The sequence below is a fragment of the Mytilus californianus genome, unplaced genomic scaffold (genome assembly GCF_021869535.1).
Source record: "Mytilus californianus isolate M0D057914Y unplaced genomic scaffold, xbMytCali1.0.p SCAF_43, whole genome shotgun sequence".
Lineage (NCBI taxonomy): Eukaryota > Metazoa > Mollusca > Bivalvia > Mytilida > Mytilidae > Mytilus > Mytilus californianus.
This window is the reverse complement of record NW_026262694.1, coordinates 1894192-1919281: the sequence shown is the minus strand read 5'-3', so window position 1 is coordinate 1919281 and position 25090 is coordinate 1894192. Positions and strand designations below refer to the sequence as shown.

The 25090-nt window shown below is 30.3% G+C and overlaps 1 long non-coding RNA gene across 2 annotated transcripts; it reads left to right on the top strand.

Annotated features, from left to right (window-relative positions):
• The first annotated feature begins 2723 nt into the window (after positions 1-2723).
• LOC127699899 (uncharacterized) lies at positions 2724-19884 on the top strand. 2 transcript variants are annotated; one of them, XR_007981284.1, is made up of 2 exons: positions 2724-3917; positions 19562-19884. It is a non-coding gene; the product is annotated as an uncharacterized LOC127699899 (long non-coding RNA). The 2 variants fall into 2 exon arrangements; XR_007981283.1 differs by lacking the exon at positions 19562-19884 and adding an exon at positions 7612-8447.
• Positions 19885-25090: the final 5206 nt, after the last annotated feature.

The following is a 25090-nucleotide window of genomic DNA, read 5'->3' as shown; positions in this document are numbered from 1 at the left end:
ATGGTGGGTTGAACCTGGTTTTAAACTTTTCTCTAACAGTTGTTCAATGATTTGTTGTATTATTTCGTTCTTTAAGAATCAGTTATTACGATTTACCCTCAGTGCACGTTTGTTTACATTCTTGAATCTCGGTGTACCCCTCGCACTTGCGCTGTACGATGGCCAATGTTCTAACGAGAGTTCTTGTAGTTAAGGTCACTGCATACGAGTAAATATCGGCGAATTGGTGTACGGGAAGACGATAATTCTATAGCAGTACATTTATGAAGATTGTCATCATATAAATGATTTACTTTTACATGAAAGTTCACGTACACTTGTTTAATAGTAAAACTTAGCCATTCAAGTATATAAAACATATTCAACTTTTTTTTTTAATTTAAAGTTTCATGACTTCAAACTTTAAATAAACTTAAAAATTATCATTGAATAAAAAAATGTTGTACGCTAGACGCGCGTTTTGTCTAACAAAAACTCATCAGTGACCTCGAATGAAAAAGTTAAAAGGCAAAATGAAGTACAAATTGACCTTGTGTTTTCAATACTGGTATTACTCTGTCTTTTTGTAGACGACTATCAACAGATTGGATATAATAGTGAGATCTATTGTATTTGTATTTATCCATACACGGATCAATTTAATAAGCATTTGTGAAGAAATTTATTTTATTGGGTATATTCCTAACTATGTGTTTGACAACTTGTACAATTCTGATATAATTAATTTTTCAATAGCATTACATTTTCTTGTACATAAAAAAAACATACTGCAGCAAAAGAAAAACAAAAATCTTTCATTGTTTTCTTAGTGTTTTTAATATTTAGATTCTTTTTGAAAATCAATTAGATTTGATGAACATAGTATGAACAAAGCATGAAATAAAACATGTATTACCCCTCTTACTTATATGATACTTCCACAATTCATGGAATCGAAGTAATACAGTATTGAATATAATGTAGTGTTTAATAGTATTGTAATTCCTTACTTTGGTAGGTTAAGGCAATTTGTTAAATGTATTTAAAGAAAAGAAACTCATTCAAAACTAATTACATATTCAAAATGGCAATATCGATAGTTTCAGTGTTGGAATTTGTTCGAATACGACATACCAGCAAATGAATAAATAATAAAATATATACGAGTATGATGCATGTTTAATTCCTTTGTTATTTGTGTAGTTTAAACAATCATATTTAAGGTGTTATACTGTGTTATATGTTGTGTTTGTTTCGTTTTTTTTGTTTCCTCTCACTTCTGTATTTTGATCCAACTAAATGAAGGTCGCTGTCAAATAGATGTTGTGTAGAATTCTTTAACTACAACATTCTCCTCCTGTTTAAACTACCCTTCTGTAAGTTTGAACAATAAACAAAACAAGTTTTATTTCAGTCAAAAATAAAATAACAAAAACACCGAACTTCAAGGAACATTGAAAATGGAAAGTCCCTTATCATATGGCAAAATGAAAAGCTCAAACACATCAAACAAGTGGAAAAAAACACTACTGGACGAAAAAACAACTATCCATACCAGTAACAGTTGTTGTTTTACTGTCTTAGTCTGTGGAAGACTGAAGATGACTGTCAAAGAAACTGATACAGTTGATTAATGTCTGTCCCAACACTTTTATGGGTTGTGAAAATCAAAAAATGTTATCAACAGTCATTTAAGGACTGTTGCAGTGGTTTACGGGGTTGTCACAGTCAAATACTATGTATTACAGTCTTTCTAAAAGTTGTGGCAGTTGTATAATGTTTGTCCCAACCTTTTAATAGTTGGGACAGTTGAAATTTGTATGTGTCAACTTTTCAGACGTTGATGCAGTCAAAAAATGTTTGTTACAACGTTTTTAGAGTTGGGACAGTTGTAAAATGTTTGTTACAACTTTTAAAATATTGCTTCAGTCGTTAAATGTTTAAAACAAACATTTCATAGGTTGTTGCAGTCGACAAATATTTTAGCGTCACGGTAGCAACTCCGTGTAAAAAAAAAATTACGTTTCACCCGGCTCTCAAGATTTGATATAGTTGTGAAATAGCCCATAATTTATACTATTGTGCGGTTATTGACTTGTTTTGTTTTTTTATTTATTTATTTTGCGATCGTTGATTGTCTTTTGTCTTTTTCCGTTTATTGCCATAGCATTGTCCGTTCATTTTTGACATGTGCGTTTGACTTTCCTTTAGGTATCTTTACTTTTTATTTTATCTATTCAGATTCGTTCATAACTGGTTTTACATACCAGAAGCCTTCGTTTAAAAATGCAGTTTTAATATTATTGCAGAAGATGCTAATGAATTCATTCAAATTTATATTTGAAAAAGTTTTGATAAATTCTGAGGAATAGAAAATGTACCGTCGGTGTACCTGGAGTAAATTTAAAGAATATGACTAAGTGACCAATACTGTGCAGCATAATAAAACAGTTTTAATTTGAATTACTGTCCATGAGGGATATTTCCGATGATAATTAAACTAATTAATTAAATCTGTCAAGTTTCATTAAAAACGGAAAACAATTCTTCACCGTGAACGATTTACCCTCTTTATTTTCTTGTCGGCAAACTGGACCTGGAGGTCGGCAAACTATATTTTACACAGGAAACTACAGATGTTAGACCACATGTACAATATAAGCTGAGCTGGAAATTACAATCGGTGAGTAGAAATGAACAATATTTTAAAGCATGTCTATCGAATAATCACCACTGGACGAAAAAACAACTGTCCATACCAGTAACAGTCGTTGTACGACTGTCTTAGTCTGTGGAAGACTGAAGATGACTGTCAAAGAAACTGATACAGTTGATTAATGTCTGTCCCAACACTTTTATGGGTTGTGAAAATCAAAATATGTTATCAACAGTCATTTAAGGACTGTTGCAGTGGTCTACGGGGTTGTCACAGTCAAATACTATTTATTACAGTCTTTCCAAAAGTTGTGGCAGTTGTATAATGTTTGTCCCAACCTTTTAATAGTTGGGACAGTTGAAATTTGTTTGTGTCAACTTTTTAGACGTTGATGCAGTCAAAAAATGTTTGTTACAACGTTTTTAGAGTTGGGACAGTTGTAAAATGTTTGTTAAAACTTTTTAAAGGTTGTTACAGTCATAAAATGTTTATTACAAATTTTAAAAGGTTGCTACAGTCGTTAAATGTTTAAAACAAACATTTCATAGGTTGTTGCAGTCGACAAATATTTTAGCGTCACTGTAGCAACTCAGTGTATAAAAAAAATTTACGTTTAACCCGGCTCTCAAGATTTGATATAGTTGTGAAATAGCCCATAATTTATACTATTATCATCTATTGTGCGGTTGTTGACTTGTTTTGTTTTTTATTTATTTATTTTGCGATCGTTGTTTGTCTTTTGTCGTTTTCCGTTTATTGCCATAGCATTGTCCGTTCATTTTTGACATGTGCGTTTTACTTTCCTTTAGGTATCTTTACTTTTTATTTTATCTATTCAGATTCGTTCATAACTGGTTTTACACACCAGAAGCCTTCGTTTAAAAATGGAGTTTTAATATTATTGCAGAAGATGCTAATGAATTCATTCAAATTTATATCTGAAAAAGTTTTGATAAATTCTGAGGAAAAGAAAATGTACCGTCGGTGTACCTGAAGTAAATTTAAAGAATATGACTAAGTTATCAATATTGTACAGCATAATAAAACATTTTTAATTTGAATTACTCTCCATGAGGAATATTTTCCGATGATAAAAAAAATAATTAATTAAATCTGTCAAGTTTCTTTAAAAACGGAAAACAATTCTTCACCGTGGACGATTTACCCTCTTTATTTTCTTGTCGGCAAACTGGACCTGGAGGTCGGCAAACTATATTTTACACAGGAAACTACAGATGTTAGACCACATGTACAATATAAGCGGAGCTGGAAATTACAATCGGTGAGTAGAAATGAATAATATTTTAAAGCATGTCTATCGAATAATCATGGATCCAAGATTTTGAAGGGAAAATGTGCACATTTGTTCTTCCTACAGACCATGCAGACAGGCTATGAATCGACGATCTATATCACCACACTCGTGCATAGTTGCATGTTCCAAGGCAAAGTTAGGATTTGGGCTTGGAAAAGTTGTGCATCATTGAAATTCATGTTTGACACCATTCCCCCTCCCCCTTTTATCATGTGTATGTCATTTAATCCCTTATTTACTTTGCATACATCACCCCAAGGGTGACAAGGTCAAGGGAATAAAAAAAGGTTACTCTTGATCTTCATCGTCTTACTGTTAAACTCTAACATGTGGGGCATTGGTTAATTTTTGTTGTGCGGGATGACCTTTTACAGGACCTATACATCATGTACATATTGTATGTTAATGTATTGTTAACTCTGGTCTTAAATTTGCATGAAATACTTGTCACTGGACTTCTTATAACCAACAACCAACCAATCTTTACATGTACATATCCATATAATTGTGTTACTAATGCTGGATTACAAGTATTTTCATGATTTCCCTGGTTTTGCTTTATCACCTGATAGTTTTCGTTCTATTAAGAATGCATTGTGACGTCACAATTTCCATTGAAAAAACATGCATAGTACAAATTAATATGACGGTGTATGAAAACATATGATCTGACCATAAAATTTTATGAAAAGTATTAATTTTAGTGACTTATTTAGCAAGTATGCATTTTCATTCAATTTTTAAATAATTCCCAAAACATGAATATATTTGATAATATAAGGCATTGAAAGTGAATATGTATTAGCATTGATTAGATGGTTCAAAATAACATTAATCATCAAAATAAAACAATATTATTAAATTAATGTTCCTGAAACCATGCACGGATTCAAAACAGTTGCCATTTAAACACAGTTGATTAAACAAAATGTGCTAATTCAATTAGTAATTCTTTCATCATGTACTTAAAGATTCATATTGAACAAGGGTTGTGGAGGTTGTTGCATCTTTTCTCAAAATGAATAATTACAATGAATAAAATATCTATAAATATGTCATCATGTTAATTGCTACATGTACATGATTTTAAGTTAAAAAGAAATAAAAAACATATTAAAAGAGCAAAGTGAGCATCATAATTATATTCTTTTTAGATTTAACATAGAATATTAAATCACTATAAATTTGTAAATACTTTGAACCTAAACTATATATTTTCATGTGAAATTTTTATATAAATTGTGCCCTCTGGTTAGTCAAAATTCATTTATGCCATAAATGTTATCTAGTAGTAACATTCAAGGGTCTTTTTATTTATTCCACCATTAAAATGATTAAAGGACTTTCTATTCATGAGTCAAATTTGTGTGTTAAATTGTGTTTTGGTTACTTTATTGTTGCCTTACTGTTGGGTTGATGCATCATTGATATATAATTATATCCCACATCTCCTTTCATCATGTGCATTCACATCTGACTGCAGATTTTTTGCCTTTTCTACATAATTATTTTATGTTTAACATTCAATATGTGGGGAAAACATAACAAAAATATCTATCTGTAAGCATATTTTTTTTTTATCTAAACATGGTATAAACTTTTTTAAAGTATTTTATGAAGCTCAAAATATTTTTATAGATATTGTAGTATCAAGTAAGTTGTCATAAAATTTACTGTGTTAACTGCATTGTATGTCCAATAATTTAGTTTAAAAATACCTTTTATTCAAATTCAAAATAAATAATTAAAATTTATGTATTTACTGAACATGAATTCATGACCATGCAAATGTGACATTAAAATAGGTAATAATCAGGATGTTAACACTGGATAGGTAATAATCAGGAATTCTTATATACATGTTATAGCTAATATACAGATTAAGACACACAATAGTTTATTGCCTTGGGGAGGAATTTTAATCTGTCATGGGTATATATTGAAGATGATTTTATAATGATGTTCACAAATTATAATTGTCCTCTTCAAAATTTTGATAAATATTTCAAAATAAATTCTAATTTAAGAAAAATATGAATCAGCAGGATATAATATTATTTTGGATACAAAAAATGCATATTTTAAAAGTTATCTGAGTATTGATTTATCAAAATAAAATTGGGTAAATAACTAAAATAAAATAAAGAAAGTGTTGTCTGAGCTGCAAAGCATTATTTAATACAAGCTGTAATAAGGAAAAAGTATACAGGGTAACACAAAAGATGTAAAATTAAACTCAAGGATTTAAAACATTAACCAGTCAGGGGACTTTTTGAAATAAGTGATTTTTAAGTCACTTATTTAAGTAGCAAATTGGAAGTTTTGTCACAAATTGTGATTTTGTAGTTTTACCAAAATTTTAAACACGTAGGTTTACATAATATCTTTTCATTAGTAAAATTGAAAAAAAATGAACTTTTTGCTTCTTTTAAGCAGCAAGGTTTATGCCTTTGATGCAATCATTTAGCTGCAAATTCTATTTTAGTTGAAAAAATGCTATAAAAATGGCTTTACATAATGAACTGATACTTTCTTAACAGATTTTTCTCAGCAGTGCCACTGTGGAAGTATATGCCCTGTAAAATTCAAGGTTTCATCTTATAGATTATGTAAAAAAATTCTACTGTTCACGATAAAAATTTCACTGTTCGGGGTGTTGAAATTAGTGGGGGTTATTAAAATAATGATACTTATTAAAAGAAATTATTTTTTGGAAGGAAATTGAGGTATGATACTTAAACAAGTGATTTTTATGTCATTATCCTAGATTTAGTACAAGGTCATCACCTGACATGACCGGGTCATCCTATCAACACAGATGTTGGTTTTGATAAATTTAGCAACATAATTAGCCCCTGGATCAATAGTATTCTATATTTAAAGCTACAATAAAATTAAATCACTTAGGCTAGTGATTAATTTGTACTACATGTACTTAAATAGGTGATTATTAAAGAAAAACAACTCTTACTTCCAACCTTTATGGTAATAATGTTACTTGAATCAGTGATTTAGAAAAGCGCTCATTTAAGTAAGTCCCCTGACTGTTAACAGCCTTGGAACAGTATATATATCATCCTGATTAACCTTAGGACAAAGATTCTACATTTACATCACAAAGGTTTATTCATTATATGCACTTGACAAAGGGAAAGTCAATAGCATCTATATAGTAACAGTGCATTTATTTATTTAATTATTTTTTTCATTCTTTAAACTTTTCTCTGTAGTATCAATTTATTTCATATTAACATGAACAAAAGCAATAACCTGTTGTGTTTTAGAGAGGAATAACTATGTCCATGATGTCTGACTTTAAAGAATTGATGAAATAAAGTATGGTGTGAGCCTCAATAAGACAGTAACCCTTCAATGAAAGTACACAGTCACACATAAAAAATCATTAATGTAGAAAAAAGACCATACATAGAATTTAGACCCACTAAAAAGATTTATTCTTCTTGTTTAAAATTGGGACTTAAAAATATAATTGTATAAGTCCTAGAAATTTTTTCGTCAATCAAATGAGGATTGCTAGTTTTCATCTAGGTAGATACAGTTATTGTAATTGACTTTCTTCTAAGTACCGTACAATGTATATAGTATTATGTTAGCTAAAATTTTACTGTACTTTAGTCTCAATGTATATTTTTTTTTGTAGATTCATATTGGCTTGAGCATGATTCCCACTTAGAATATGAAGCCTGCTACATGTGCACTTTGATGCATAGGAAATATAGATGTCACTGAGTCACTCTTATAGCTTCAAATTGTGAAACAGTGGATTAATTCATTATTTTGTGCTAGTTATTTATTGTTTTTGGAAATAATGAATAGCACTTGCAGCATTATTCCATGATGATGATGACTTTTGATGTTAGGATTAAATTGGACAAGAAAAAAAATTGTGCATTGTACAAATAGGAACTTACAAATTGTATTAAAGGAGGACCACAGTACTGGATGACTAAATAACTTGGATAATCATGATAATTATTCATTTGGTATATCAATAATGAATTTGGAATAACAAGATTTCATAGTTTCAGTGCATATTAATAGTGCAATCATACATTGTATCTGAATTCCATGAATACTTTGGATAATTATTCATTTGAAATAGCCATTTGGAATAATGAAAATTCCTAGTTTCAGTGAATATTAATAATAAAAGTGCATAATATCTGAATTCATGAATACTTTAGTGGATACTCAGTCATTTTAATATAATAACAATTTGGATATAATGTGAATTTCTAGTTTCAGTGAAATTTACAACACAGTGCATGTATAAATCGCATCCGAAGTTTATGTTGGCATTGCAATTATTAACTACCACCAGGGTGTGTAAAAAGACCTTAACCACCCATGAGGGTCTCTCGTAGTCGGTCACAGTTGTTAAGTGTCAAATGACTGCTTGCTGTACTTAAAGTCTGAATTAGAATTAAATAAAAATCTAAATTAGTGCCCAAGCATATTAAACAAATAAACCATGTACTTCAAAGTATAATTTTATAGTCCCGCCTACAACAAAAGTTGATGTATGCAAGAAATAGGTATTACAATCTGGCAGCGGCTACAGCCAGTCAGGGGTACTACCATTTTTTTTTTTTTTTTTTTTATTTACTTGAAGAAGTAATATTAATATACTTATATAAGTAAATTTGTAGGATACTTATACAAGTGTATTTTATTTACTTGTATAGGTAAAAAAAAAATTGCCTTAGTTATGTCCCTTAGACATTCAGTTTTTTTACTTATATAAGTGAAAAAGTCATCCTATCTTCTTTTCTTGAATTCTTAGGACTTCTTTGCTCTAATAGAATTTTAAATTGTCTGTCTTTTGCAGATGTCTTAACTAATCATTTAAGTGTAATTTCATGAACAATGAAAATCTCATTTGTCTGTTATCTTCAGAACACTGCTCATTTACAAGCCCCCAAGGAGCAATTTTTGAAGGACTTGCGCAAATACTTAAGATCTTTGTGCAATCAGTTTCTTTGTTGAATTAATGAGATGAAACATTGAGCTCTAATAAAAAATTATGAGCTATCCTGGGAAAAATAATTAAAGGCATGTTTTTACATCTCAAACTTGAGAATTTTTGTGGGGTTGTAAAAAAAAATTACTTATACAAGTGAATTTTTGAGAAAATTAAGGGGAGATTATTCAAACATTATAGTTAACTTATATCATGTATAGAAGTATATTTTTTTTACCTCTTCAAGTAAATAAAGATTACTTGTACAAGTAGTATCCCTGACTGACAGTGTAACCTATTTGTATAAAGCTTCACTAGGTACATTTTTGAAGCTTAAAGACCTGGATACTTCTTTATGTTATGAAGTTTCTGTTAGTAACTTGTTCATTGCACTTTACCTTGTTTTCATGGTTCACTGACTGTTTGAAAAAAATTATTACTGTTTGAACAGTCATACCGTGAAATACTCTCTTACATGTATAACATGTACATGTATAATGAGTAATTGGATAAATTTATATGGTATATATATATAGGTATCTTGAAAGGTCTACATGTCTCATTGTCTGTCAGGCAGGGTTAACCTGACCTTGACTTCATTTCATGGATCAGTGATTAAGGTTATTTCAGTTACTTTGTCAAGTTTGTTTCTCAGAGGAATAATAGGTCAACTATATTTGGTGTATGAAATGATTGTAAGGTGAATATATCTGACTGCAAGACCTGCATCAGACTTTGACCTCAATGAAAATGTCATGGTTCATTGAACAATTTAGTTTTTGTGGTTTGGTCTATTTCCCAATGTTTCTCAGATGCTATAAACTACATGTACATGTACATGCATGACATGTATAGGATCACTATTTTTGGCGTATTGGATATCTTCGTAAGTTGTACAAGTTTGATTGGGAGGTTTTAAATCTGACCATGACCTCCTCATTTTCATGTTTCATTGGGCAATGTTTAGTTTTCATGGTTTGGATGTTAAGTCTATTTCACAGATACTATAAACCACTAAATTTTGGGTATGGAATGTCAGTTTGTAGGGTGTACATCATCTGTTTGGCATGGTTAATTTGACCATGACTTCATTTTCAAAGGTAATTGATAATGGAAAGTTTATGTGATACTTGTACATGTAGTAAAACCTTCATATATACATGTATTACATTTTTTACATTCAACATAAATTCAATTTTACATGTAGGCAAAGCAGACTTGACATTTCAGCGTGTGCACAGTCACTCTTGTTACATCACCATTGATCATGTCTACCATGTTGATAATAGCTGCTTTTTGTTAACAAAAGTCGGACAAGTATTAACAATTGTTATAATTCATTTGATAATATTGTAGTCTTGTATAACATGTACAATGTCATGAATGTACAATAACAAAATATTTAAGGAGATGTGGTATGATTTTCAATGAGACAACCATCAACCGTAGACCAAGTGATGTAATTGTTAGTAACTGCACATCCTTCAACAATGAGCAAAATCAGTACCACATAATCATGATAATGAAAAACCTATAACAGGCCTAGCCATATTGAATGATGTTACACAATGTAAACAAGTTAAGATGAGAAACCCAAGTTTGATTTATATACAAAATCAACAAACAATCTGTTGGCGATAAAATTGGGTCAGTTAATAGATATAAGAAGATGTGGTATGATTGCCAATGAGACAACTTTGCATCCAAGTCAAAAATTTTGAAAAAGTAAACCATTATAGGTCAAAGTACAGTCTTCAACACAGAGCCTTGGCTCACACCGAACAGCAAGTTATATAGGGCCTCAAAATTACAGTTAAGCATGTTTAGAATTTGAAAAAATAGTTCCTGGATGATCATTTCTGATGTCTCCCATTTTTATCATGTTTACAGACCCATTGAAACATGAGTGATGACAAATGTATCATGGTTTACCAAAGGCTTATCATGCTTATAGGTGATCCAATATTAACAGGCTTCTGCCCTTATTCATGTTTTTCTACAAATCCATTATATCTGCTTTTGAATAAATGCCTTCTAAATATATATCCCAAGATGTTTAGCAACATTTTCAATATACACAATAAGCATTACAAAGGCATACATGTATTATGCACTATTGGTGAGCTGTTTGTTATAATTTACATATACATTATACATACATTGACATATATATATAGCATGGTGTGAAAAGCCTATGCAATACAAACATGACAAATAGACTAAAACATATGATAATAAATTGGTGAAATTGAGTAAACTGCTACTATATGACATCAACCCAACAGCAACTAAATAACAATCTAGAGGTCAACATATATCTACACGTCTAAACACGTGAAAACTTTACGACAGATTCATCCATTGGAGAACAAGTGATCATTGATGGTGATACACGGCTGAAATCATAATTGCTCAAAATATCGACACAACAATGTTAAATAGAACTGAATTTTTTTTAATAAGATCATTATTTGATTAATAAAATGATGTGGTACTTGTTTACAAATTAGACAATTTTTCACCTAAAATCTAATGACATAGAAGTTAGCAACTGAATTGGCAAATTTGATATGATCAGAATATTAATTTCCAACATATAGGCAGCCAGATTATATATTTTCACTCAGACCAGGGCCAGAATACTTATTTTCAGTCCATCCTTCTATTAAAGTGAGTCAAAACAATTTGTGTGATTTAATTAATCAATGATTTTTTTTTCTAAGGGGTGCCCAAATAAGTTCTGCTGGTAATACATATGTACTGTTTTCATCACTGATTGAAGATGAATATAATTAGAATAATGGACCCATTTGGTTTCTTTACTATTTGAATTATATATCAATATTGGACAAGCATTTATATGATTAAATAAATTGAATTTAAAAAATGGAAATTGGAAAATATTTTAGATAAATGTTAGCATGGTTAGTTCGACATCTGATCAACTGAAACCACAAAGGAGAATCCGATGTCAGTCTGTAGAATTTAACAAGACCGGAGTCTAAAGAATACAACAAGTTCTAAACCGTTATGTGAATAAATAAAAGAAGATTTGATTTCCTTGTCTGAAACAATGCGAGTTTTCTTGTTTTGAACATTTCAACTTTCACTGGCGCTAGTTATTTTGTCGGTCTTGTACAGTACGCCCATCTGTTTATAAATACTTTTGATAAATTGGTTGAGAAAAATCCGGTGAAATTATGAATGATCTCGAGTGATAATATTTTTACCTCAATCAATCATGAATGAATGCCGAAGTGCTATTTATCAAGGACATTTGAACTTCAAATAGACCACTCGTTACAATATACAGTACAAAGTCGAGTCAATATTGAACTATTCAAAAATAAAATACAGTAAAATAAATTAAATTTAGATAGATTTAAGATTATTTTTGTTTTTCCATAGCTGCAAAAGATGCGTTAAATGTTCATCATAGCTTTGTTTTTTTTTTATATGTATAGAAATCAAAATGGTTAATACGGCAATATTTATAATTTTGCAAGAAAAAAATTGTAGCCAGAAATAAAAGCTCAAAATAAGTGTGTGAAATAAACCCTTGGGGAAAAAATTAAGCAGTTTAATATGGGGATAAGTTTGACAAGGGTGTATATTTGGAGTTCCCCGCTGTGTTTACAGTATATCGTGTATATTGACCGTTATTATGAAGTAATGTGATTCGTAAAACTACGGGTATTGAAGACAACCTTGTATGCATGAATGATTTCACACCTAACTAATTTAAAAATATTAAAAAGTTTTTATTTAGATAATATTGAAATGAAAATTGTCAACTGTTAATACAGTTAAAGATACATTTGGTTAGTTTTAAATGCGAATAAAACCGTCCTGTGTGAAATTGCAGGTATTTAGTGCTGGTTCCAATTTTGTTCGATGAGATGAGAGGCGAGGGAGTGTTAATAATTATATAAATTTAGCTCATTCACTAAATAAGCGGGGAATACCAAAATGTTCAGTGGCAAATATTTTAAAATATTTTTTTTTAAAATCAATTTCTATCTAAAATTAATGTATTAAATGGGTTTGATAGTTGTGTCTCTTTGTCACAACCTTATATTGCACACGGTAAAATTGTTTTACAAATAATTTAACCTATCCCTGACTGTCAGAAATTTTGTATCCGTGACTTTTAAGTCTTAATGACGATCAATGTTTGGAAGCTGCTACACTTATAAATTAGCTATGACTATGTAATGGTTGTAGCAATCATATTTTTACTGTTACAACCTTTTCAGCGTTTAAACAGTTTATTTATGACTGTTTCAACGTTTTCCGTATTGGGACAGTTATTAAATAACTGTTACAACTTTCAAATGGTTGCAGCAGTCTTATTATGACTGTGACAACCTTTTAGGCATTTAATCAGTTTATTTATGACTGTTGCAACGTTTTTCGAGTTGGGACAGATGTAAATCAACTGTTACAACTTTGAAATAGTTGTATCAGTCCTTTAATGACTGTGACAGTTATTTCTAGCGTTGTTGCAGTCGATTTATGTTTTAGACAAACACTTTTAAAGTTGGGACAGTTACAAAATAACTGCAGCAGTGAAATTTAACAACTGTTACAACTTTAACAAACATTATCAGTCTTAGAACGACTGTTACTGGTATGGACAGTTGTTTTTTTGTCCAGTAGTGAATCATGGATCCAAGATTTTGAAGGGAAAATGTGCCCATTTGTTCTTCCTAGACAGGCTATGAATCAACGATATATATCATCACACTCGTGCATAGTTGCATGTTCCAAGGCAAAGTTAGGATTTGGGCTTGGAAAAGTTGTGCATCATTGAAATTCATGTATGACACCATTCCCCCTCCCCCTTTTATCATGTGTATGTCATTTAATCCCTTATTAACTTTGCATACATCACCCTAAGGGTGACAAGGTCAAGGGAATAAAAAAAAGGTTACTCTTGATCTTCATCGTCTTACTGTTAAACTCTAAAATGTGGGGCATTGGTTAACTTTTGTTGTGCGGGATGGCCTTTTACAGGACCTATACATCAAGTCCAAATAATTATGACGTCTTGCAAGTAGGAAGGCGTCACAGAAAAAAATTAAAATAGCCTTGCAAGACGTCATAATTATTTGGACTACTATACATCATGTACATATTGTATGTTAATGTATTGTTAACTCTCTGGTCTTAAATTTGCATGAAATACTTGTCACTGGACTTTTTATAACCAACAACCAACCAATCTTTACATGTACATATCCATATAATTGTGTTACTAATGCTGGATTACAAGTATTTCCCTGGTTTTGCTTTATCAGCTGATAGTTTTCGTTCTATTAAGAATGTATTGTGACGTCACATTGAATTTCCATTGAAAAAACATGCATAGTACAAATTAATATGACGGTGTACCAAAACATATGATCTGACCATAAAATGTTATGAAAATTATTAATTTTAGTGACTTATTTAGCAAGTACAGTACGGGTAGAGACTTATTATTATGGATGTCTTAATCCGTCTAGATGTCAGACTGGCCGGACAGTTGTCTGAGTGTAATTAACACCTGCTGTGATATCAACCTGTACAATATCCGAGTGGAAGGTCGTAAATCAATCTGTACCAGCTTGATTAGAATTAAATTTTACCTGTACAGATATTTTAGTATTTATGGAGGATAGATAATAAATGTAAAATATTGTTTTATATTCAAAAAGGAAAAAATACAATAAAAATAAAAATTTAATATCATGAATATGGGATCAACTTTTTTTAACATGAAAATGAAAGAAAGACGATTTTTAACAATCAAGGACGTATATTAGATCCTTGTAACAATGTACTGTAAAAATGTGTTGCCAAATATAATAATTGTGTTTGTGCCAATAAACTATTCGTATTTGTATTTGTAAACCGTAAATATTTCATTTTATTCAAAATTATAACAACCAGGACTGTTTTCAATCGAAGTTTTAATCAAAATGTTGAGACATCAATCCCGTAAATTATACGGGTTTTCGTTGATGGTTACAATATTTCCCCCTTTTAACGTCCTGTTCCTTAAAGTTATAAATAGAAACACAATTCTAAGTATAAGGCCAACATATCATATTTATAAAGTATATAAACAAATTGAATATAGGCATTGTGAATAAACTGTTATTTTCCTTTCGATACCACGTTCCCCGTCGGAGCCTCTACATCTATTCATACCTGTCAATCATTTCTCGCAAGTAAAACAATTTGGTCAGCCAGATCATCCGTGCTTTCTATTTTGACATATATTTCCCGTTAATCTCTTTGAAACAATTGTTTTTTTTACAATATTTATAACGCAGTGATCATCTTTCGATTCCTAGTTTTTATATAAAAAACACTTTTCATATGCACGTCAATATTCTATGACCCAGCACTATTTTAAATTGTGTTTGTTAATAAATTTACATATAATAGAAATAACAGATTTGTTGACACTCGTTGTATTATAACAAAGATATTGCCTTTCTATTTCCATGTTTGAAATTTTAATGAAAACCGTGTTTTTATAAACATATTTTACGAATTGTGTCAATCAATACATGAAGATCAAAGTTTTACACTATTCATGATTAGCCGTCTTTACTTTTGCGTCGTATGTCTAGCCATTCTCTAAAGCTTGTGCAGTCAGTAAGATTTTGTAAATCGATGTCGGCAGTTTAAATTGTATAATTCCCGAACTTTAAAGGAGGTGTCCGAATAAATTATTTAAATAGGAATCTGGGTGTTGACTAATAAATATAATAAATAAAATAGTTAAAGAAGACTAAAGCTTGTTTTTTTTTATAATTACAAAGATTAAATTTTCTATTCTGGTAAATCAATTATTAATGGATCTCGATCAAGAGTCTCAAAACTAACGCCCAATACTGCCAATCATTACGTATCAAATTAAATCATGAATGGATTTTCCCACGGTCGGTCAGTAAGGTCACCTGTGTTAACTGTTACGATATTTCCCGCCATATGAAAATCACGTGCATTTGACAAAATTAATCCCAGCTATTTTTAGCATTCAACATTGTATTGAGAGTGAAGTCAAGTTCAAAGTTCAACCATATGCTGTTGATCACTGATATGTGTCATGGTATTGTCTTTTCACGGCAAATATTTTTTTAGATTGGTGTCAAAAATACAACATACAAGTCAACATGCATTGTGCGTAAATTAATATTATGCAATTAAGAGTCAATGCAGCACCATAAAATTATTTAAATAGGAGTAATTGCAATTCTTTAGACTACAAATCATAGTAAATATTTAATTAACTGGTCATCAAACGATTGAATGCTTCTAGTTTTAATGTCCATTCATGTCAGTGGCAATTATTTCATGCATATTTAACAAACACAGAAATATCAAAATAAATCAATTCCCGAGAAGAATCGTTATCTTCTTCTAGTGTTATTATTTGCGTACTACTTTAGTTATATATCACCAACTTTCGGACAATATTTGTTTACAGTAAAAAGTAAATTCACAATTATAAAGAATCACCAAACTACTAGTATACAAGTATTGCTCACTGTAATTATTTTTATTTCAGAACTGACCCAACGCAGACTGAAAATTAAATACAAATGTAGTGTTGTCAAACTAAAACGTATGCAGCAGCACTTTGCACATCATTCTGCTAATCAATCGGTTTACGTGGAAAATAAATCAGTAAAACAAAGATAACCTTCCATAAATAAAAAAGAAAATATTTTAAAAACTGTATGCCAACAAATACGAAAAAAATACATAACAAAAAAAAACCAGAGAACATAGAAAATAATATTTTGAGGAATATAAACAGCATTTGAAATATAAAAAGCCATAATTAAAAAAATAGGCTATTTTTATTAAAACAAAGTTGTCTCCAGTACTTCACCTGTAAAAATATTTTATGTCAAATACGATGTAGAACTAATCAATAAAGTGACTGAGAGGTTTAAATCACAGGTAACCTGATTCTGAAATCAGTGAAGCGTAATAATCTAGTAGCACGGATTGAGATGAAAGGACAATTATATTACCGTTCACACCTGGATCTGTTGATTAATGACCATACTACCTACCATAAAAAAGTCGGATTACTAATTTCCGACATGTCCCAGTCCGTTATTTATAGTAATAAGTCTCTACCCGTACTGTATGCATTTTCATTCAATTTTTAAATAATTCCCAAATCATGGACAACAAAACATGAATATATTTGATAATATAAGGCATTGAAAATGAATATGTATTAGATGGTTCAAAATAACATTAATCATCAAAATAAAACAATATTATTAAATTAATGTTCCTGAAACCATGCACAGAGTCATTACAGTTGCCATTTAAACACAGTTGATTAAACAAAATGTGCTAATTCAATTAGTAATTGTTTCATCATGTACTTAAGGATTCATATTGAACAAGGGTTGTGAAGGTTGTTGCATCTTTTATCAAAATGAATAATTACAATGAATAAAATATCAATAAATATTTTATCATGTTAATTGCTACATGTACATAGTTTTAAGTTAAAAAGAAATAAAAAACATATTAAAAGAGCAAAGTTAGCATCATAATTATATTCTTTTTAGATTTAACATAGAATATTACATCACTATCCATTTGTAAATACTTTGAACCTAAACTTTTATATATTTTCATGTGAAATTTTTATATAAATTGTGCCCTGTAGCATGGTTAGTCAAAATTCAGTTATGCCATAAATGTTATCTGGTAGTAACATTCAATGGTCTTTTTATTTATTCCACCATTAAAATGATTAAAGGACTTTCTATTCATGAGTCAAATTTGTGTGTTAAATTGTGTTTTGGTTACTTTATTGTTGCCTTACTATTGGGTTGATGCATCATTGATATATAATTATATCCCACATCTCCTTTCATCATGTGCATTCACATCTGACTGCAGATGTTTTGCCTTTTCTACATAATTATTTTATGTTTAACATTCAATATGTGGGGAAAACATAACAAAAAATCTATCTGTAAGCATATTTTTTTTTATCTAAACATGGTATAAACTTTATTAAAGTATTTTATGAAGCTCAAAATTTTTTTTTATAGATATTGTATAATCAAGTAAGTTGTCATAAAATTTACTGTGTTAACTGCATTGTATGTCTAATAATTTAGTTTAAAAATACCTTTTATTCAAATTCAAAATAAATAATTAAAATATATATGCATTTCCTGAACATAAATTCATGACCATGCAAATGTGACATTAAAATAGGTAATAATCAGGATGTTAACACTGGATAGGTAATAATCAGGAATTCTTATATACATGCTATAGCTAATATACAGATTAAGACACACAATAGTTTATTGCCTTGGGGAGGAATTTTAAACTCATGGGTATATATTGAAGATGATTTTATAATGATGTTCACAAATTATATTTGTCCTCTTCAAAATTTTGATAAATTTTTCAAAATAAATTTTAATTTAAGAAAAATATGAAACAGCAGAATATAATATTATTTTGGATACAAAAAAATGCATATTTTAAAAGTTTTCTGAGTATTGAATTATCAAAATAAAATTGGGTAAATAACTAAAATAAAATAAAAAAATTGTTGTCTGAGCTGCAAAGCATTATTTAATACAAGCTGTATTGAGGATTGAGATCTCATAAACATGTTTAACCCCGCCGCATGTTTGCGCCTGTCCCAAGTCAGGAGCCTCTAGCCTTTGTCAGTCTTGTATTATTTTTAATTTTAGTTTCTTGTGTACAATTTGGAGTTTAGTATGGCGTTCATTATCACTGAACTAGTATATATATTTGTTTAGGGGCCAGCTGAAGGACGCCTCCGGGTGTGGGAATTTCTCGCTGCATTGAAGACCTGTTGGTGACCTTCTGCTGTTGTCTGTTCTATGGTTGGGTTGTTGTCTCTTTGACACATTCCCCATTTCCATTCTCAATTTTATGTAATAAGTAAAAAGTATACAGGGTAACACATAAAATTAAAACTCAAGGATTTAAAACATTAACAGGTTATAGTATATATATTATCCTGATTAACCTTAGGACAAAGATTCTACATTTACATCACAAAGGTTTATTCATTATATGCACTTGACAAAGGGAAAGTCAATAGCATCTATATAGTAACAGTGCATTTATTTATTTAATTATTTTTTTCATTCTTTAAACTTTTTTCTGTAGTATCAATCTATTTCATATTAACATGAACAAAAGCAATAACCTGTTGTGTTTTAGAGAGGAATAACTATGTCCATGATGTCTGACTTTAAAGAATTGATGAAATAAAGTATGGTGTGAGCCTCAATAAGACATGTACAGTAACCCATCAATGAAAGTACACAGTCACACATAAAAAATCATTAATGTAGGAAGAAAGACAACACCATATATAGAATTTAGACCCCCTAAAAAGATGTATTCTTCTTGTTTAAAATTGGGACTTAAAAATATAATTGTATAAGTCCTAGAATTGTTTTGTCAATCAAATGAGGATTGCTAGTTTTCATCTAGGTAAATACAGTTATTGTAATTGATTTTCTTCTAAGTACCTTACAATATATATAGTATTATGTTAGTTAAAATTTTACTGTACTTTAGTCTCAATGTATAGTTTTTTTTGTAGATTCATATTGGCTTGAGCATGATTCCCACTTAGAATATGAAGCCTGCTACATGTGCACTTTGATGCATAGGAAATATAGATGTCACTGAGTCACTCTTATAGCTTCAAATTGTGAAACAGTGGATTAATTCATTATTTTGTGCTAGTTATTTATTGTTTTTGGAAATAATGAATAGCACTTGCAGCATTATTCCATGATGATGATGACTTGTGATGTTAGGATTAAATTGGACAAGAAAAAAATTGTGCATTGTACAAATAGGAAACTTACAAATTGTATTAAAGGAGGACCACAGTACTGGATGACTAAATAACTTGGATAATCATGATAATTATTCATTCAGTATATCAATAATGAATTTGGAATAACAACATGAACAAGATTTCATAGTTTCAGTGCATATTAATAGTGCAATCATACATTGTATCTGAATTCCATGAATACCTTGGATAATTATTCATTTGAAATAGCCATTTGGAATAATGAAAATTCATAGTTTCAGAATATTAATAATAATAGTGCATCATATCTGAATTCATGAATTCTTTAGTGGATAATCAATCATTTTAATATAATAACAATTTGGATAATGTGAATTTCTAGTTTCAGTGAAATTTATGAAACAGTGCATGTATATCGCATCTGAAGTTTATGTTGGCATTGCAATTGTTAACTACCACCTGGGTGTGTAAAAAGACCTTAACCACCCATGAGGGTCTCTCGTAGTCCGTCACTTGTTTAGTGTCAAATGACTGCTTGCTGTACTTTAAGTCTGAATTAGAATTAAATAAAAATCTGAATTAGTGCCCAAGCATATTAAACAAATAAACCATGTACTTCAAAGTATAATTTTATTGTCCCGCCTGCAACAAAAATTGAAGTATGCAAGAAATAGATATTACAATCTGGCAGTGGCTACAGCGTAACCAATTTGTATAAAGCTTCACTAGGTAGATTTTAGAAGCTTAAAGACCTGGATACTTCTTTATGTTATGAAGTTTCTGTTAGTAACTTGTCCGTTGCACTTTACCTTGTTTTCATGGTTCACTGAATGTTTGAAAAAAAAATATTACTGTTTGAACAGTCATACAGTGAAATACTCTCTTACATGTATAACATGTACAATGAGTAATTGGATAAATTTATATGGTATATATATATATATATATAGGTATCTTAAAAGGTCTACATGTCTCATTGTCTGTCAGGCAGGGTTAACCTGACCTTGACTTCATTTCATGGATCAGTGATTAAGGTTATTTCAGTTATTTTGTCAAGTTTGTTTCTCAGATACTACAAGCAGTAGGAATGGTAGGTCAACTATATTTGGTGTATGAAATGATTGTAAGGTGAATATATCTGACTGCAAGACTTGCATCAGACTTTGACCTCAATGAAAATGTCATGGTAAATTGGTTCATTGAACAATGTTTAGTTTTTGTGGTTTGGTCTATTTCCCACTGTTTCGCAGATGCTATAAACTACATGTACATGCATGACATGTATAGGATCACTATTTTTGGCATATTGGATATTTTTGTAAATTGTACAAGTTTGATCATGTTGATTGGGAGGTTTTAAATCTGACCATGACCTCATTTTCATGTTTCATTGGGCAATGTTTAGTTTTCATGGTTTGGATGTTAAGTCTATTTCATAGATACTATAAACCACTAAATTTTGGGTATGGAATGTCAGTTTGTAGGGTGTACATCATCCATCTGCCAGGCATGGTTAATTTGACCATGACTTCATTTTCAAAGGTAATTGATAATGGAAAGTTTATGTGATACTTGTACATGTAGTAAAACCTTCATACATGTATTACATTTTTTACATTCAACATAAATTCAATTTTACATGTAGGCAAAGCTGACATGACATTTCAGCATGTGCACAGTCACTCTTGTTACATCACCATTGATCATGTCTACCATGTTGATTATAGCTGCTTTTTGTTAACAAAAGTTGGACAAGTATTAACAATTGTTATAATTCATTTGATAATATTGTAGTCTTGTATAACCATGATAACATGTATAATGTCATGAATCAGTGATGAAAACAGTACATATGTATTACCAGCAGAACTTATTTGGGCACCCCTTAGAAAAAAAAATCATTGATTAATTAAATCACACAAATTGTTTTGACTCACTTTAATAGAAGGATGGACTGAAAATAAGTATTCTGGCCCTGGTCTGAGTGAAAATATATAATCTGGCTGCCTATATGTTGGAAATTAATATTCTGATCATATCAAATTTGCCAATTCAGTTGCTAACTTCTATGTCATTAGATTTTAGGTGAAAAATTGTCTAATTTGTAAACAAGTACCACATCATTTTATTAATCAAATAATGATCTTATTAAAAAAAATTCAGTTCTATTTAACATTGTTGTGTCGATATTTTGAGCAATTATGATTTCAGCCGTGTATCACCATCAATGATCACTTGTTCTCCAATGGATGAATCTGTCGTAAAGTTTTCACGTGTTTAGACGTGTAGATATATGTTGACCTCTAGATTGTTATTTAGTTGCTGTTGGGTTGATGTCATATAGTAGCAGTTTACTCAATTTCACCAATTTATTATCATATGTTTTAGTCTATTTGTCATGTTTGTATTGCATAGGCTTTTCACACCATGCTATATATATATGTCAATGTATGTATAATGTATATGTAAATTATAACAAACAGCTCACCAATAGTGCATAATACATGTATGCCTTTGTAATGCTTATTGTGTATATTGAAAATGTTGCTAAACATCTTGGGATATATATTTAGAAGGCATTTATTCAAAAGCAGATATAATGGATTTGTAGAAAAACATGAATAAGGGCAGAAGCCTGTTAATATTGGATCACCTATAAGCATGATAAGCCTTTGGTAAACCATGATACATTTGTCATCACTCATGTTTCAATGGGTCTGTAAACATGATAAAAATGGGAGACATCAGAAATGATCATCCAGGAACTATTTTTTCAAATTCTAAACATGCTTAACTGTAATTTTGAGGCCCTATATAACTTGCTGTTCGGTGTGAGCCAAGGCTCTGTGTTGAAGACTGTACTTTGACCTATAATGGTTTACTTTTTCAAAATTTTTGACTTGGATGCAAAGTTGTCTCATTGGCAATCATACCACATCTTCTTATATCTATTAACTGACCCAATTTTATCGCCAACAGATTGTTTGTTGATTTTGTATATAAATCAAACTTGGGTTTCTCATCTTAACTTGTTTACATTGTGTAACATCATTCAATATGGCTAGGCCTGTTATAGGTTTTTCATTATCATGATTATGTGGTACTGATTTTGCTCATTGTTGAAGGATGTGCAGTTACTAACAATTACATCACTTGGTCTACGGTTGATGGTTGTCTCATTGAAAATCATACCACATCTCCTTAAATATTTTGTTATTGTACATTCATGACATTGTACATGTTATACAAGACTACAATATTATCAAATGAATTATAACAATTGTTAATACTTGTCCGACTTTTGTTAACAAAAAGCAGCTATTATCAACATGGTAGACATGATCAATGGTGATGTAACAAGAGTGACTGTGCACACGCTGAAATGTCAAGTCTGCTTTGCCTACATGTAAAATTGAATTTATGTTGAATGTAAAAAATGTAATACATGTATATATGAAGGTTTTACTACATGTACAAGTATCACATAAACTTTCCATTATCAATTACCTTTGAAAATGAAGTCATGGTCAAATTAACCATGCCAAACAGATGATGTACACCCTACAAACTGACATTCCATACCCAAAATTTAGTGGTTTATAGTATCTGTGAAATAGACTTAACATCCAAACCATGAAAACTAAACATTGCCCAATGAAACATGAAAATGAGGAGGTCATGGTCAGATTTAAAACCTCCCAATCAAACTTGTACAACTTACGAAGATATCCAATACGCCAAAAATAGTGATCCTATACATGTCATGCATGTACATGTACATGTAGTTTATAGCATCTGAGAAACATTGGGAAATAGACCAAACCACAAAAACTAAATTGTTCAATGAACCATGACATTTTCATTGAGGTCAAAGTCTGATGCAGGTCTTGCAGTCAGATATATTCACCTTACAATCATTTCATACACCAAATATAGTTGACCTATTATTCCTCTGAGAAACAAACTTGACAAAGTAACTGAAATAACCTTAATCACTGATCCATGAAATGAAGTCAAGGTCAGGTTAACCCTGCCTGACAGACAATGAGACATGTAGACCTTTCAAGATACCTATATATATATACCATATAAATTTATCCAATTACTCATTATACATGTACATGTTATACATGTAAGAGAGTATTTCACGGTATGACTGTTCAAACAGTAATAATTTTTTTCAAACAGTCAGTGAACCATGAAAACAAGGTAAAGTGCAATGAACAAGTTACTAACAGAAACTTCATAACATAAAGAAGTATCCAGGTCTTTAAGCTTCAAAAATGTACCTAGTGAAGCTTTATACAAATAGGTTACACTGTCAGTCAGAGGTACTACTTGTACAAGTAATCTTTATTTACTTGAAGAAGTAAAAAAAAAATACTTATATAAGTTAATTATAATGTTTGAATAATCTCCCCTTAATTTTCTCAAAAATTCACTTGTATAAGTAAATTATTTTTACAATCCCACAAAAATTCTCAAGTTTTGAGATGTAAAAACATGCCTTTAATGATTTTTCCCAGGTTAGCTCATAATTTTTTATTTGAGTTCAGTGTTTCATCTCAATAATTCAACAAAGAAACTGATTGGGCAAAGATCTTAAGTATTTGGGCAAGGCCTTCAAAAATTACTCCTTGGGGGCTTGTAAATGAGCAGTGTTCTGAAGATAACAGACAAATGATATTTTCATTGTCCATGAAATTACACTTAAATGATTAGTTAAGACATCTGCAAAGGACAGACTATTTAAAATTCTATTAGAGCAAAGAAGTCCTAGGAAATCAAGAAAAGAAGATAGGATGACTTTTTCACTTATATAAGTTAAAAAATCTGAATGTCTAAGGGACATAACTAAGCCAATTTTTTTTTTACCTATACAAGTAAATAAAATACACTTGTATAAGTATCCTACAAATTTACTTATATAAGTATATTAATATTACTTCTTCAAGTAAATAAAAATTACTTGTACAAGAAGTACCCCTGACTGCATGTCTACCATGTTGATTATAGCTGCTTTTTGTTAACAAAAGTCGGACAACTATTAACAATTGTTATAATTCATTTGATAATATTGTAGTCTTGTATAACCATGATAACATGTATAATGTCATGAATGAACAATAACCAGAATAAGGAGATGTGGTATGATTTTCAATGAGACAACCATCAACCGTAGACCAAGTGATGTAATTGTTAGTAACTGCACATCCTTCAACAATGAGCAAAATCAGTACCACATAATCATGATAATGAGAAACCTATACCAGGCCTAGCCATATTGGATGATGTAACACAATGTAA